This window comes from Cibotium barometz, chromosome 28 (assembly GCF_041138505.1).
Source record: "Cibotium barometz isolate CiBa-2024 chromosome 28, ASM4113850v1, whole genome shotgun sequence".
Lineage (NCBI taxonomy): Eukaryota > Viridiplantae > Streptophyta > Polypodiopsida > Cyatheales > Cibotiaceae > Cibotium > Cibotium barometz.
Genome location: NC_141073.1, coordinates 30,885,271 through 30,901,251, shown reverse-complemented (window position 1 = coordinate 30,901,251; position 15,981 = coordinate 30,885,271).

Genomic DNA, 15,981 nt, shown 5'->3' with positions numbered 1-15,981 from the left:
ATCCATCTCCATATCATCATGAAGATCTGGAGGTATACTTTTGGATCTAGGAGTGACTTGTATGACATACCACCAATTGAGATCATTCTAGTCAAGGTCAATAACCCTCAACAACTTGCTTCAACATAATTGTTCTCTTGATGCATTTCCATCTCCATATCACCATGCAGATTTGGAGGTATAATTTTGGATCTAGAAGCAACTTGTATGACATACCACAGTCGAGGTCAATAACCTTCAACAACCTGCTTCAACATAACACTCATATATAGGCTAGAGTGGCACCTTGTCATAGTCATCTCCCCTAGCCAATATTTATAAGGGGAAGCACACTGAGACATGGGAGCCTGGTAAAGGGTTTATTTCAATACTTAAGTGGGGGGTAGTCACGGTCATGCTCGTGGTAGTCACCTCCTAGTTCTAATGACTTGGGTTGTGCTTGGACATAGTGACGTTGCTTGGACTTCTCCTCGACTTCTGATCACATGGTATTAAAGCTCGAGCTTGTGGTCTTGGGAAGCCCTTGCTGTAGTCTTTATGTGGTTCAAATGGAGGAGGGTGTTGGAGGTAATCAAGCATGAAATGTCTAGAAGGTTTGTTGGATTATCCATATGTGAAAGTTCATGGGAATTCCAAAAGCCATATATAGGCTAGAGTGGCACCTTGTCATAAGTGCAAAAATCAAACATATACAAAAGGCTATGTATGGAACCCAAAAATAATGACATAAAACACTGTCATGGAAGACCCAAATATCATAACATGAATGGAAATAATGAGGGACTCTCGTCAATAATTAATCTAAGCAATCTCCCACCTGGATCAAAGGGAAAGTGTAAGAGACCACTATTGATGATGTAAGTAGCTGAATATCCCCCAAGGTCAAATGTGAGATATAGGAAGCCACTGTTGAGACAAGGCTAGGTATGAGTCCTCCTAGGTATGAGTCCTCCTAGGAAGCCACTGTTGAGACAAGGCTAGGTATGAGTCCTCCTAGGTCAAATGGATAAATTTAGTATGCATCACAGACCCTCAAATCCAATGTAACAATAGTTCCTAAGGTCAAAAAAAAATCTCAAGTTCGAGGGATAGCTCATAAGCCTATCCTCGTGACCATAACATGAAACTAACATCCATGGTATCACCAAATGGAAGCAAACCTCCTAATTGGAATGTCGAATGGTCCATGTAGATCTAGACCAAGAGATATCACAAGTGAATCTAAATGGTATGCCATGTAATCATCTTTCATACATCCCAAGTGGCATATGATGAATGTCCTAGATCCAAAGAAACTAGGGTCATGTAGACAATCATGGAAGCCGAAGAAACACATCTCAAAGTTGGCATCATGCAGGAACTCATGTGAACCAATGGCCTTATCCACTCTAGCATAGCTTGAATCATCTGAGGCATGATCCACTGCATCAATGTGTATATAGGCATGATCCAAAATATGCAACCTTCCCTCATGTGTGTAACCCTCCGCATATGTGTGGTCTCCCAAAGAAAAAACATAATTAATAGGATCACCATAAGCATCATCATCACTTAATACTGATAGTGTATCCACACATGATATGAAAGTGGCATCATCCACCAATTCACTGACCATGTCATCCTCACAATCTCTAAATTTATCATCATGATTATAGTCTGTGTCCACCATCAATGGTATCCATGTATAACCTATATCCCAAGATAGGTCAACCTCTCTAATCACTGGATCTAAGAAAATGTCTAAATCAAATACAAGCTCTCTAGATCTATATGCACATTCCTACCTCTCCTACAAGATCTAACCTCAAAAAAATCATCACTACTCTCATGCACTATCCCAGATTGCTCAAATACATGAACTCTATCCACACAAAAGCTACCAGGAATGCTATGAATACTAGGAGTAGTGGTCATATCAATATTATCTCCACAAATAGAAATCCTAGAAGAATAGCTTGATACATCTAACACTAGGAACTTAGTCTATGATCATAGATGTCTCTATCACTTGTATGCAAAGTATCACTAACACCAAATGTGCTAATGGATACACCAATCCCAACAAGTGTGCTAATGGATACATCACTAATCAAATCCACACTATCCTCTAGAATGTCACACGATCAACTAGAGTGTCCCCACATGATGCATAGGAAATAAGATAGGAATAGAAGTGTTGATGCTTGGTATGCTCGCTACATCTCTACCTCTTTGAGATTATGCCCACATGATCTAACTCACACACATCACTATCACATACATCATCATTATGTGTATATGTGTCAACGGCATCATGTGCATGTATATCACTATGATCACATGCATGTGTGTGCGATACATCAATATCATCATGTGTGTGTGTGTGTGTGCGTGTGTGTGGATGATACAACATCATCATCCTCACTGTCTTCATCATAATACAACAAATGAATCAGTCTAGGTAAATGAGAACCAATGAGATGATGGCTAGTCAATGTCGTGGGGGTGAGTCGTAGAAGCTATCGAGGCCCATGCAAACACTACTGCGAGAACGGGGCAAAAGTGTAAGAAATCTTGATACATGTCCTACAAGGATACAAACCTGTCATGTCATAACTTACTAAATATATCCCCAAAATGATCCTCATCACAAACATCATCACCATCCTTGGTGGAATGATATGGATCAAGCCCATACTTGCACGTGTACCACTCCTCCCGAAGTATTGGTGTGTGCAAAGGTTCCCAAATCGGTCAATGAAATCCAAGTAGACACCATAGCTCCTTGTCTGATCCCATACAAAAGGATGTATGGATGTATACATGTACATAACCTTGTGCTCATGAGAGTAGTATGATAATTCTCTCTACTCATCCGAACTAAACATCTGATAATCATGACATGCACATAGCTCGCCTACATGACATACATACACAATGTTGCATCTTAGTGCCATACAAACATCCAAATGCTCAAAGTGTGAGGTGCGCAAATAATCCCCCACACCACACAATAACTAAGCTACGTGTGAACATACCCAATAAGCCAAAGCGTGCAAACCAAGGCTAGAAAATCTCCAAGTGTATGAAACAAGCGCACAATGTGCTAATGCAAGTGATCAAGGGTATAAAGGCACAAATAGTGTGAACAAACGCTAGTAATGCCAAAGTGTGCATGAATCAAGGCTAACAATGCACAAAACACACATTGCTCGTGAGAACAAGCCCAAATAATGCATCAACACGTGTGACATACCTTGTACACAAGGTGTGTGAATAAATCCAAATAATGATTGTAAGCAACCACTATGCTCAAAACCTAAGGAAAACCCAAGGAGAAATCTAGAAAGGCCAAAGCCTTAGAGTAAGTGTGGGTAAGGTCCAAGGTCCAAATATGTGTGAAGAGGTAAGGGCTAGACAAAATATGGATGGGAGGGAAAGTGTGGACAAAGGAATTGAAAAAAAATTAGGACAAGGAGTAGGAGATGGGTGTGAAATAAAAGAGGGTGTGAAAAGGGTAAGAACCCTAAGTTACCTGCTAGAGCTACCTGTGATGTGGATGCTAGCTTGTTGGCTACTAGCTGCTTGCACTACTGTGTTACTCGCTAGCCAGCCGAATAAACACCCTTGTAGTAGCTAGAGCTGCTTGTGATGTGACTGATAGCTTCTTACGCTATGCTACTTTGTAAGCCAGCCCCGCCGCCTTTTCTATGAAGCTTCCTATGATGCGGCTACTAGCTTGTGCTACTATTGCTACGATAGCTTGTGCTTTGCATGTCGCTCACATGTTGCTAGGAAAAACAACCATCCCCACCATCTATGATGGCATGCGGACAATGTGGTTGAAGTCCTTTAGTGTAGTATGCTCTTTAGCCAACTTTCACTCTAGATGGTGTGCTCTACACAGCTAGCTGAGGAAATTGATGAATGCTTACTTTAGAAATCAAATGAAAAGGCTCCTGTATTATAAACGCTCTTTAGCCAAATGAAAAGGCTCCTGTATTATGGTGTTGTAGAAATCAATCTTGATTTTATTATCATGTTTAGTACTAATATTTCAAGTATTAACACTAATCCAATATTGTAAACACTTTCTTGATCACACCAACTGCTTATATCACCTTTATATCTGAATCTTTATGAAGACTTCAAGATTTTTCACAAAGATTAATAGAAATGGTAATAGACAATAAAGATTAAATGATTACACCTATTTTAGGCAAAGATTTGAAATCTGATCAAGTTTTCCATTGTTAAAATTATTGTAGACTTGATTTGTAGTAAAACTTTACTCCAAATCCATGTAGACCTCAACTTGCATAATGCCTTTGCAATATTTACAAATTTGTACAAAGATTCTTCACAGCTTCACTCTGCTCAGTAAATTTTACATAATATCTACTCCAATCTGAATTCTACTTTACAAATTTGTACAAAGATTCTTCACAGCTTCACTCTGCTCAGTAAATTTTACATAATATCTACTCCAATGTGAATTCTACTTTGAAATCTTCACAATTTTGTAACATAAACTTGTTTTCAAATCTGTATAACATAACTGTAGAGTCTACACAATGGCTCTGTAATAATCCGCATAGAACTATATCTGAACAATAACTCTGCATGCACTGATCTTGAATTCTGCATTCGAATCAACAACAAAACTATAAAAACTCTATAATAGATCTTCAATCTGTTGACTTTTGTTGAAAACTGCATCAAAATCTATAGTATTTGCAATCTCTCTCCAATATCTTTGATAATCAGGGCCTTTCTTGATGAATCTCTCACCAAAACTGTACAATAACCAAGAATCTCTCCAAGAATGCAAAGAACTAAAAGGATCTTGCAAATGATACCAAGAAACTAGGGTTTATGTGAAGCTTTTATGAAAATAGACTCTAGTTCCTGTAAAAAATTTTACAAAATTCAAGAAGATTTTCAAGAATATCAAGAAATGCAAGAAAATCAAGAAAATTTATTTTGAAACTATGGAAATGCCTAATCCAAGAATGGTTAACACCAATCATGATAAAGAAAATACATTTTGAGAAATGAGATGAATTCAAAAATGATTATCACTAATCATGATCAAGAAAATGCATTGTGAAAATTGAATTAAGAATAATTCAAAATGTTTAATCTTCTAATCACTCCCTAAATAAGGATCTAAGCGAAGAGCTCTGATACCAATTGAAATGAAGTAATCATAAAACTAAGATATGGGATAATCACCATGGACTAATACAACATTAAGGAGATAATCTCATACAAGAACCATGATGCCTAAGTGAGTTATCCTCCTACCAAGAGGATGGAAATAGCCTTCCATAAGCCAAGAGGCTCCAAGAGTCAAAGTGACTAAATATCAAAAGATGTCCAAAAGATACAATAGTGGCCCATGAGCCCCCTTTTATACTTGAGCGCCCATGACCATGGTTTGAGACCAAATCTAAAAGTTGTTGCTTCATTATTACAAGATTGGTCCATAAATATGCTACACAATGATGGTAATCTTGACCAAAGCAATGTGCCAAACAAGTAACCCTATTTCAGCTTATTCATTACTTAAAATCAAGGGTTAAATTAATGGCCATGATGTTGTAGTGTTGTATGATGATAGAAGCACCCATAATTTTATTTGTGAATGTGTTGTTAAGAAATTTTAATTAGAGACACATCCATGTCTCTGTAAGTTTAAGTCTGCATTTCAAGATACACCTTATAATGGCATTAAGGAAAAGGAATTACCATTGACCCTTATACAGTTAGAAATTACCAAAGAGAAAAGGAATTACCATTGGCCCTTATAAGGAAATTAGACAGCTAGAAATTACCATTGGCCTTTATAAAGAGAAAAAAAATTTCTTCATTGCACATCTGCACACTAGTGATTTCATCTTAGGCATGCCTTTTCATCATTAGTTTACCCCAGGAATTGACTAGGATACACATGAGATGATGTGGATCATTGCACTAATAATGATATCATCTTAGGCATGCCTTTTCGTCATTAGTTTAACCCACATATTGACTATGATACACATGAGATGATGTGGATCACATATAATCATGAAACTTTAACTCTTCAAAGTAATGTTGTTACACATGAAATGTATCCATTGTTATCACAAACTCAACCGAAACATGCACTAAGGAAACGTGAGAAAGCTTACATTGTTTACGTGAATAAAATTGAAGCAATCGAGCACAAATTGTCTTATAGTCAGCAAACTTTTCTAGATCAGTTCAAAGATTCTTTTGTAGTTGATCTATCCCCAAGACTACCTACATCTCACCCACATAAGATAAAACCATTGATGACCTACCCCCACGACTAACTACATCTCTCTCAGAAGATTCTTCCTGGTAGTCAACCACCTCATAGAACCCCTTATAGACAAAACCACATACAATAAAAGGAAATCCAATGGCAAATAGAAGAACTTTTGGACCATGGCCTCATTCAACATAGTAGCTCACCTTTTGAAGCCCTAGGAATTCTAGTCCAGAAAAAGAACAAAACATATTGCATGTGCATCAACTATAGAACATTAAAGATAACTGTTAAACATGTATCCTATTCCACATGTTGATGATTTGTTCTATAATCTTCATGGTGCATGTGTGTTTAGTAAAATTGATATGAAATCAAGATATCATCAAGTTTTTATGCTTACTTTTGATGTTTATAAGACTGCATTCGCCACACAAATAGGTCATTATGAATTTTTTGTTATGCCTTTCGATCTTACAAATGTACCTACCACACTTAATAGAATGATGAACTACATTTTCTTGAAGAATAAAAAAATTTGGTATTTTTTCTTTAATGAAATTATTATTATTAGTTAAAATAAAGAAGAACACAAACAACATTTAACCTTTGTTTTCAAACATTTGAAAGAAAACCAATTGTTTGTGCTAATCCTAAGAAAAGCTCTTTCTTTCAAAAGGAAATAGAATATTTAGGTCACGTTGTATCAACTAAATATTTAGGTGACCTTGTATCAACTAAAGGTATAAGGGTAGACCCCAAAAAAGTTTACACTATTAAGACTTGGACTACTCCTTAGAATGTTAATGAGGTTTATTTTTTTCTAGGTATTTGTAGTTTACTATAAAAATTTTGTTTATTTTTTTTTGATTGCATTACCTTTGACTATACTTCTTCTAAAGCAAACTATTTTTTGTTGGGGTGAGCAGCACCAACAGAAATCTTTTAACATGCTCAAGAATAGTTTGATTCATGCTCTAGTACTTCAATTTTGACTCATGCTCCAGTACTTCAATTAGCAAATTTTTGTCAACCTTTCTTTCTTGTAGTCACTAATGCCAATGGATCAGGCATTGGTGCATTCCTTATGCAGGATGGTCATTCTCTTGCATATGAGAGCCGCAAGCTCAAACCTTTTAAAATCAAGAATAAAACTTATGATAAAGAACTTCTTGTTGTTATTCACACACTTCATATATGGAAGGGTTCTGAGTTTTTGATTGAAATTGATCAACAAAGTATACTACATCTACTTACCCAACATTTGATTTTTGATCGTCACATTAAATGGGCCTCATTCATTCAAAATTTTACATTTGATAGATTTAGTAAGCAAGCATATTTTATTGCATGCAAAAAGACATTGTCTACTTCACAAGCTGCATATCTTTTCATTAAGCATGTTTTTAATGGTAGCATATCAACCATAATCTCACCAACCATGCCTGCAACATACATGTGGAGGTCATCACCTAGGTAGGTTATCAATGTCTACAACACTAGTTGCTCAAGCTCGATATCTTAACACTCCCCCTCGAGCTCAATTCCACACACTACACTCCAAGTAAGCTCCTAAACCCGTGGAGCTTCTTTGTTCCCAATGCCTTTCGTGAAGATGTCAGTCACTTGTTCCTCTATGCTAACATACACTTGGAAGTTATTTTGGTCTAGCTTCTCACTCACAATCTGGGATAGACTATCACACCAGAATGACAACTTATTAACCAATGTTTGCAATAAAGAATTTCTTTCTAAGATCAATCTGAATGCATCGATCTTAGTTCTAGGATTGATTGCTCTCTTAGTCATGTACATATTTTTCATATAGGTAGGTGGCTGTAGGGATCCCCTGATCCATCAAACTTTGACACAAATATAGATATATGAGAGTCTCTAATCATCGGATGGTCATGATCGTATTCGTCTCTCATGATCGTATTCGTCTCTCATTCCTCTATGTGATCTAACCACCATGGGAATGGTATCTAGAACTCTTCTCATTTTGTCAAGAATATGAGCTTATTCTCTAGGCTCTAGAGGCTTGACTCATAGCTCTAGAGCCATTGGGTCTACGTGATCTACTATTGGTAGAGCTGGCCTGCCCATGTTGCGTGCATCAAAAGAAAACCCATGATCATGTCTCTCATTCCTCTACGTGGTCTAACCACCATGGGAATGGTATCTAGAACTCTTCTCATTTCGTCAGGAATGCAAGCGAGTCATGCGGGTCTACTTGATCTATTGGTAGAACTAGCCTACCATAATCATGCTAGGTGCATCAAAACAAAACCCATGATCATCCATCGTATCCTGGCCAAGGATGCACTTTGGCCTACTAAAACTCATGAGATAGTAGTCTACCCCCTTGCTGCTTACCCTCATTGGTAATAACGGTAAATACATCACCCTCCTATAGTAAAGCTATTAGCTTGCCCATGAACACAAGACCAATGTGCTCATCGTCGAAAAATACTGGACGTGAAGGATTCTCATGAGAGAATATTATATGTATCCATGTATTTGTTGCCCATCCTCCTGAGGCACAATCTAACTAATCATCATCCATACATGCTTCACAAAAGTATATAAAGTGTCATGTGTGTATCATGGGGGACACCATGCACGTGCTCTTAATGGAATGTACTTAGACCAAGGTGTCCGATATTGTGTCACAATCATATGGGCCTCTATGGTCAATAAGGCCACCATCCACACACCAAAAAAATCTCTTGACATTCCTAGCATCATAGGAGGGATAGGATGAGGCTGTGCTTCCACGCAAATGTTGGGAGCAGCACTCGATCATGCGGCATGCATCTTTGAATTTCTCAACATCTTGCCGTAAAACAATTGATGATGTCTCAAGGCATGTTTCACAGACATGCCCACACCATCATGCTCACCCTTCCCATGACCAATCTCAAAGAAGCTCCAAATCACTGAAATATTGGACAACATATGCCTTTAAAACCCCATAAACACAAGTCTTGGTTATTGTTTTCTATAAGATGCCCTAGTGAATTTAGGTTATGGATCCTTAAGAACTATAAGTACCACTTGTAGATCCAATAGAACTATAAGTACCACTTGCAAAGCTGATAGAACTATAAGTACCACTTGCAAAGCTGATAGAATTATAAGTACCACATGTAGAGAAATTAAAAATGTTGTGCTAGCTTGAACTATGCATAATGCCCCACAATCATCTGACCAAACCCATCACTTTTGCCATCATGTGACCTTGGATCTTATAAAAAATCATCATGGAGATGGAAATAGTGTTGCACAAAATGTGCATCATGTGAGTGATAAAACTCCTAAACAATGACACGGGTCTCAAGGGTGCTTGCTACCCCATTTACATATGCTTGTGCATGTCGATAGCTAATATGGACCATAATAGCAACCTGGTGAGGTTAGGGGGGGAGAGGTTAATAGGTCATAAAATCAATTATGTAATAAAGCTCAAATATGGAATAAATAATTTGAAATATAATCTACTCTAGCAAATGATTAATCTCTCTTAGATAAATTAATAGGGTGAGAATTGAGATAATGAACCTTTTATGGAGCTAAAGTTGTGTATTTTTTTATTTATAAGGTAATTAGATTTAGAAGCCCAAACTTAGCACCTTGGGTAGACTCTTGCCGACTTGAGCTCATGGTGGGCCATTTGTTGCCAATTTGAACTAAGCTCCCATCTACCCCCTCTACTTTTTGTGGGCTATTTTCTAATTTGACCTCATATCCCCTCTACTTTTGGTGAATTTGGGGACTCATTCTCATGCATTTATGTGGTTTATTCTCTCTCTGTGTCCCTTGGCTAAAAAATGTGCCTACTTCTAGTGTGATTAGTGGCCTTAATAACCATCATTAATGGATATACTTGACTTATTTATCATACTAAACTTCATCTATACTATATAGGATTATGATTAGGCACAATTAGTGTTTCCATTAGTAAATATTAGTGTGGTTTATTCACCCTTTAAGAAGTGGGTATGCTACAATTTTTATGACCTAAAATTTTTGCATACTCATCTCTTAGAGCTTGGAGAGTGCTATTGGCTTCATTAATTAGAGTGAGGAATTGATTAGAGCAAGGAAACCAAATTGCTGCAAATCAAGGGATTATCTCTCAAATCATTGGTATTATTAATCTATATCACTATTGCTTCCTAGTTGCAATTTTTGTTTGTCTTTTTTTTTTTGGTTCTCTATTCCAATTTGTGATTGCTCATATGAAATTTATCTATTGTAGTTGATTAATTAGACTAGGTCCTTTATCATATTTTTCTATTGATTATGTTAATTACATAATGTAAATTGAGATGTGATAATTAGGAATTAATCATCCTAAATTGACTATGTTATGGGTGATGATAATTTTACCTGTAAATTTTATGAAATTATCCATTTGGTTGTGGTGATTGCTTATGGTGATGGAGTTTAATTTGTATCAATTGGCAAGAATTATACAAAGGGAATGGAGAGTTAATCACCCCATTATTTTCTCTAAATTATTGTTAATTATTCATGTATAATTTTAGAAGATTAAGTGGATTCGTCCAAGTGCTAGGTATGAGCTGAACTTTAATATTTGCTAGGCTAAGTAGTCTAATTACGGTAGATTGTTGTGGTAATTTTGATGGAGGATGGGGTAGAGACGTGTGGTGAAGTGAAGATGGTTTGTGATGCGGATGTGGAGAGTGTGGAGGAAGACTCCATTATTATGGATTTTCTTGGGCAGCTTGATGGTGATATGGTACCTGCGATGAATGGTATGGATGTTTTTCCATTTGAGGCATTATGTGATGGGGAGTCTTTGGACAATGATACCAGGGGGGTTGGCAACACTCAAGAAGGTATGCATGAAGATTTGGCTGATGAAGAGCATTGTGAGGTGAGTATTGTGCTTGAGGATGATATATGGGAAGTTGCTAGCCTTGATGAGCAGGAGCCAGAGATGGAGATGGATGCAGATATGGTCGAGAGTGTAACTAAGGCTTCTTTGCGTGTTGCTGAAATGCTAAAGGCAAAGTGCATGGATGATAAGGATTCTGAACCAGCTGAGTCGTATGGTTGTGAAGAGATGCCTGAATTGCAAGAGCTGGAAGTGTTTGTGGACACTGCTATTGGAAAGGATGTGGATTTTGGTATGCAGAAAGGTCAAGATGCTGGAACCTGGCCTTCACTGGTGTTGATGAATGGGATGCTAAATGCTGTAATGCCACAGGTTTTGAAGACGAGGAGGTTTTTCGTGGGTGAAGTGAACGTGAATGCTTTTTTGGATACGGTTGATGTTTGGTATGCAGTGATGTAGCCATTGGTTTTAACAGATGTTGGGGAATGGGATGGTGAGTTGCTGTTTCCTTTTGATCCTGGTGGATAGCTATTGGACTTGTGTTTTGCTGCTGAGCATGAATGCTCTAGCAGATGGGGGGTTGGCAAAGTATGTCAGGTGTTTTTCTGGAAGATATTTTGGGCTTGTGTACATACGTGTGCATGGCATGTGTGAAGAGTTTTGCTTTTGAGGGCATTGCCAGGTGAACAGGGTAGATGGTTTTGTGTTGAGCTTGTTGCAGGCCTGTCCGGAAGTGGTCTACTGGAGGTCCATTGGATGTGGTATCAGCTAAGACTTTGTTTGGTTGTGTGCGCGTCCAAGTATGAATGGGCACTCGAAGTTGTATGTGAAGTGTGTGTGGAGGCATGGGCAATTAGGAAAGAAAGGATTAGTGTTGCCTTGGGCATTTGGTGTGAAATGGAAATTGAAAGAGTGATATGGCCATTTTCTAGGCCTTACAAAAAATGATAAATAATGATCCACGTGGCCGCCAATGTGAAAGGCCACATGGCTGTTTGTCTTGCAGCCAGCGTAGCTGCCAACGTGCGCAATCCAGAAGCTGGCGAGGAGAGGAAGAAAAGGAAGGCCGCCTTGTAGAAGGTTGGGGCTCTCGGGCGCAGCCACACGCAAAGAAGGAGGCCGCCTTTGAAATGGTAACGCAGCGCAGATGCCATGGAGAGAGAGCTCACGTCAGGGTGGCCGTCGTGTGATGTAAAAAGGCTGGGGATTCGGCAGTCCAAGCAGGTGCTGGAGGTCGCTGGCTGGTGAACTGCGTAGAGTGACTGAAGTTGCCGCCTTATTGAGGGTCGCCCTGGGTGATTCTGTAGAGGAGCTGAAGCAACGTGTGAAGAGGAGTGGCCGCCTGGAGAGACGGCTTGGGGGGATTCTGCAGACAGGGGGACATGTGAAAGAGGTCACCGCTGGAGCAAGGCTCGCGGGTGATCGTGCAGGTGCATAGGACAGAAAGCCGCCTTGGAGCTGGCTCAGGTTGGCGATACCGAAAAAGAGAGAGGCGACGAAGGGCACTCTGGAGTGCTGAGGCGCTGCAGATACGAAAGATGGGCGGGAAAGCGAGCTGGAGTTGCTGCTGGGAATCGTGAAGGGACCGGAGGTGTGAAGGGAGCGCAGCTTTGTGCAGGTGATGAGCTGCAGCCGCGCAAGCAGGCAAGAGGGTGAAGATAAGGGTCGACTAGGCTGACGAGTTGGCAAAGAGGTGGATTGGCGCTCAAGAGAAAGCTGGGAAGCCGCCTTGTAGAGGGCTGGTTCTGCAGGCACGACCATGGGGGCTCTGGAGTGATCGAGGAGAGCAAGAGGGAAGCTGGCGGCTGGGAGACGCCAATTCAGCGAGTACACGGGTTGGTGTGGGCCTTGGGTGATGTGGCTTGGGCTGGTGGATGCAAGAGGAGGCTGCTGGGTTGAGCAGTTGGGTTGGTGTTGAAGAGATTGTGCAGAGGCTCTGGGTTGGCGAAGCTGCTGGTCACGACACACAGAGTGTGAGAGCTGCTGAGTTGAGGGTTAGCTGGTGTGGGCGCCCTTTGGGAAGAGAGAGAGCTGGTTTTGTGCGGTCGACGATTGCAGGCAGAGAGTGGATGCTGACCAGAGAGAGAGCCTTGGTTTTTTGTGTGTGTTGGCTGCAGTAGAGGTGCTGATGTGTGGGCTGGAGATAGTGGGGCTCGCCTACTACGACACTTGGCAGGTAGCAGCTGGACAGAGAGAGTAGCCGGGCTATAGAGGAAGTGAAGGAGGGTTGCTGGTGGGGCGCCCTCTCTAGAGAGTGCAAAGACCGGGAGACAGAGGCTTGGTTGTCAGACGCAAGGGTGAATTCCCTTGGCAGTAAATCCTGGCCAGAGTCCTGGTTTTTGGTGTAATTGCTGAGTTGGTTTGTACATGGTTGGTGCTTTGTATGTTTTTTTGCTGGATAATCATATGTTTATTGGGGTTTTAAGCTATCTTTTTGGCGTGGGTGGGTGTGGTGAAGTGTGAGAAGTGTTCCAGCCGGTGGCTGGTGGTGCCTCCGTTCGTGTTGTTGTTTCCAAGTTTGGGAGGTGAAGGGCTATAGAGGCAGTGGTTCTTTTTTCTTTTTTTCACCTCACAATGGGCAGTGCCCAAAGAGGGACGGATGGGTTGGATGATATGATAAAGTCACATCATCCGTGCAATAAATGAACTCAATAGCAAAAAACCCTTTATATGGCACAAATAAAACTATAATAAGTGGTGTAAACTTTATACCAATCACTCTTTTTTGGTCCGCGATTAGACCTATTGTGGTGTATGCAATCCATGGAAGAGGCAATTCTCTAGGTATGTTGGAATCAAATAGAGGATCTCAATGAGTAATTCAAGTCTCTTTCTAAGAGGATATGCCCGAGCTAGCAAGAAAATAACTAAGAAGAGACTAGACAATGTTTTGATTGGGATAGAGAGAGGCATGAACCTCCCTATGAAACATAGAGATATATTTATGTTTCTCTTATATGTACATATGAACTTGGAGTTGTAAGACTTTAAATATAAATTAAATAATGTTAATAGAAAGTTTCATGGATGATTGAAACTGGTTCTTGGTGTTAAGACACACTAGATGCTCCATCTCGATCCTAACGAGCACGATCCCATTGATACTTGGGAGTTGATGTTCTTCAAAATGATGAGGGAAGTTATGGGAAAAGAAGGTTGATGTGAAGTTGTTTGCCTACTATAACAATTATACTTTATTGGCCATAGATCTACAATGTGGAAGAAAGTGTGGTTTAGGGACTATAATGTGTGCATCGTACAAGTTCCCTTTGGACCTTTTCCTAGGTGGACCTCAAACATTCATCTATGCCAAAAGTTAGAGTCTGCGGGAACTATCATGAACTACTATATGTAAGTTTATCCAATGATGAGTTCCACTGGTGGAAACTCAACTATCTCTAGCTTTTGGGTAGATAGAGACATGGTGGCTTCACAAATTAAGCAAGGTCATAGGGAAGTAACATATAGAAGTCTGGATATATGTAATAAGGAAAGGATTGTATAACCATATGAAGAGATGTTCCTTGTTTAGTTGGAACTTTAAATAAATTGGAATCTTACTAGTCTAAAGTGTAACTTTTAGACTATGATTAAAAATGAAGTTATTTGTGTTATTAAGTAGAAAGGAAATTCTTAAGTCCTTACATGTAAAGGAAAGACTTAAGGTATTATGTTGTCTTTCTGGAAAATATCGACACCCTCGTTCTGTGAGAGGATGTAGTGCGGCTATGGGTGAAGACCTCCAAGATCTTCTTTGGAGATCTCAACCCGGACCATTTTTGGGGGACAAGCACAATGCAAGAAAAACCCTCAAAGAATGGATATTAGCTATATGTGTGTGAATAAGCTTGTCTTTTTAGTTTAGTAAGGACATCTTAAAATCTGAGGATGAGACTAGCTAGTAGAAAAAAAGAGATCACCAATAGAAAAGTTGAGGAATTTAGATTTTCTGTCTGTGGGAAATGAGACTTCTTAGGATTTTAGAATCATGCCCTTAGGAATTTTAGGCATGGATTGGTTGAGCAAAAACCAAGGTGATATCAAGTGCTGAGATAGGACTGTGTCCTTTATGGATGACTCAATGTGACCATGGTCTAGATTCAAGGTAGAAGTGGACACCCTCCCCTATATGTGGTTAAGATTTCCAAGCTTCTTAAGGGACTTAGAAAAGGGTTGAGTATTTATGCAATCAAACTCAACAATACACCGAGGATCAGAAAGGAGGCTATGAACTCGGATGGTTAAGTGATTATGCTAATGTCTTTCCTAAAGAGCTTACTCAGTTACCTCTCCTCAGCATGAAGTTGATCATGAGATAGCATTGGAACCAGGGTCTAGACCTGTGACTAAGAGAGCTTATAAGATGTATGTCCCTAAATTAGTGAAATAAAAGGAACAATTAATTAGAGCATGGTTTTAGTCAGCCTAGTGTAATTCCTAGGGGTGCTCCTATCTTGTTTCTAAAGGAAGTCTCATGCTAGTCAGCCTAGTGTAATTCCCAGGGGTGCTCCTATCTTGTTTCTAAAGGAAGTCTCATGCTTTATGTAGATTATAGGGGTTTAAATCAATGTACTGTCAAGAACAAGTACCCCATAACTTACTACATATATGAGATTCTATATCATCTTCATGGAGCTAAGTACTTTTCCAAGATAGATTTGAAATCAAGGTATTATTAAATCAGGATTAAAGAAGAGGATATCCTAAAGAATGCATTTAATTTTTGGTATGGTCTCTATGAGTTTAGAGTAATGTCATTTTGATTAACCAATTCCCCAGATACCTTCAATACTCTTATGATTGATGTTTCATGATCAATTGGATGATTATTTCTTTGATGACATTTTAGTATATTCCAAAG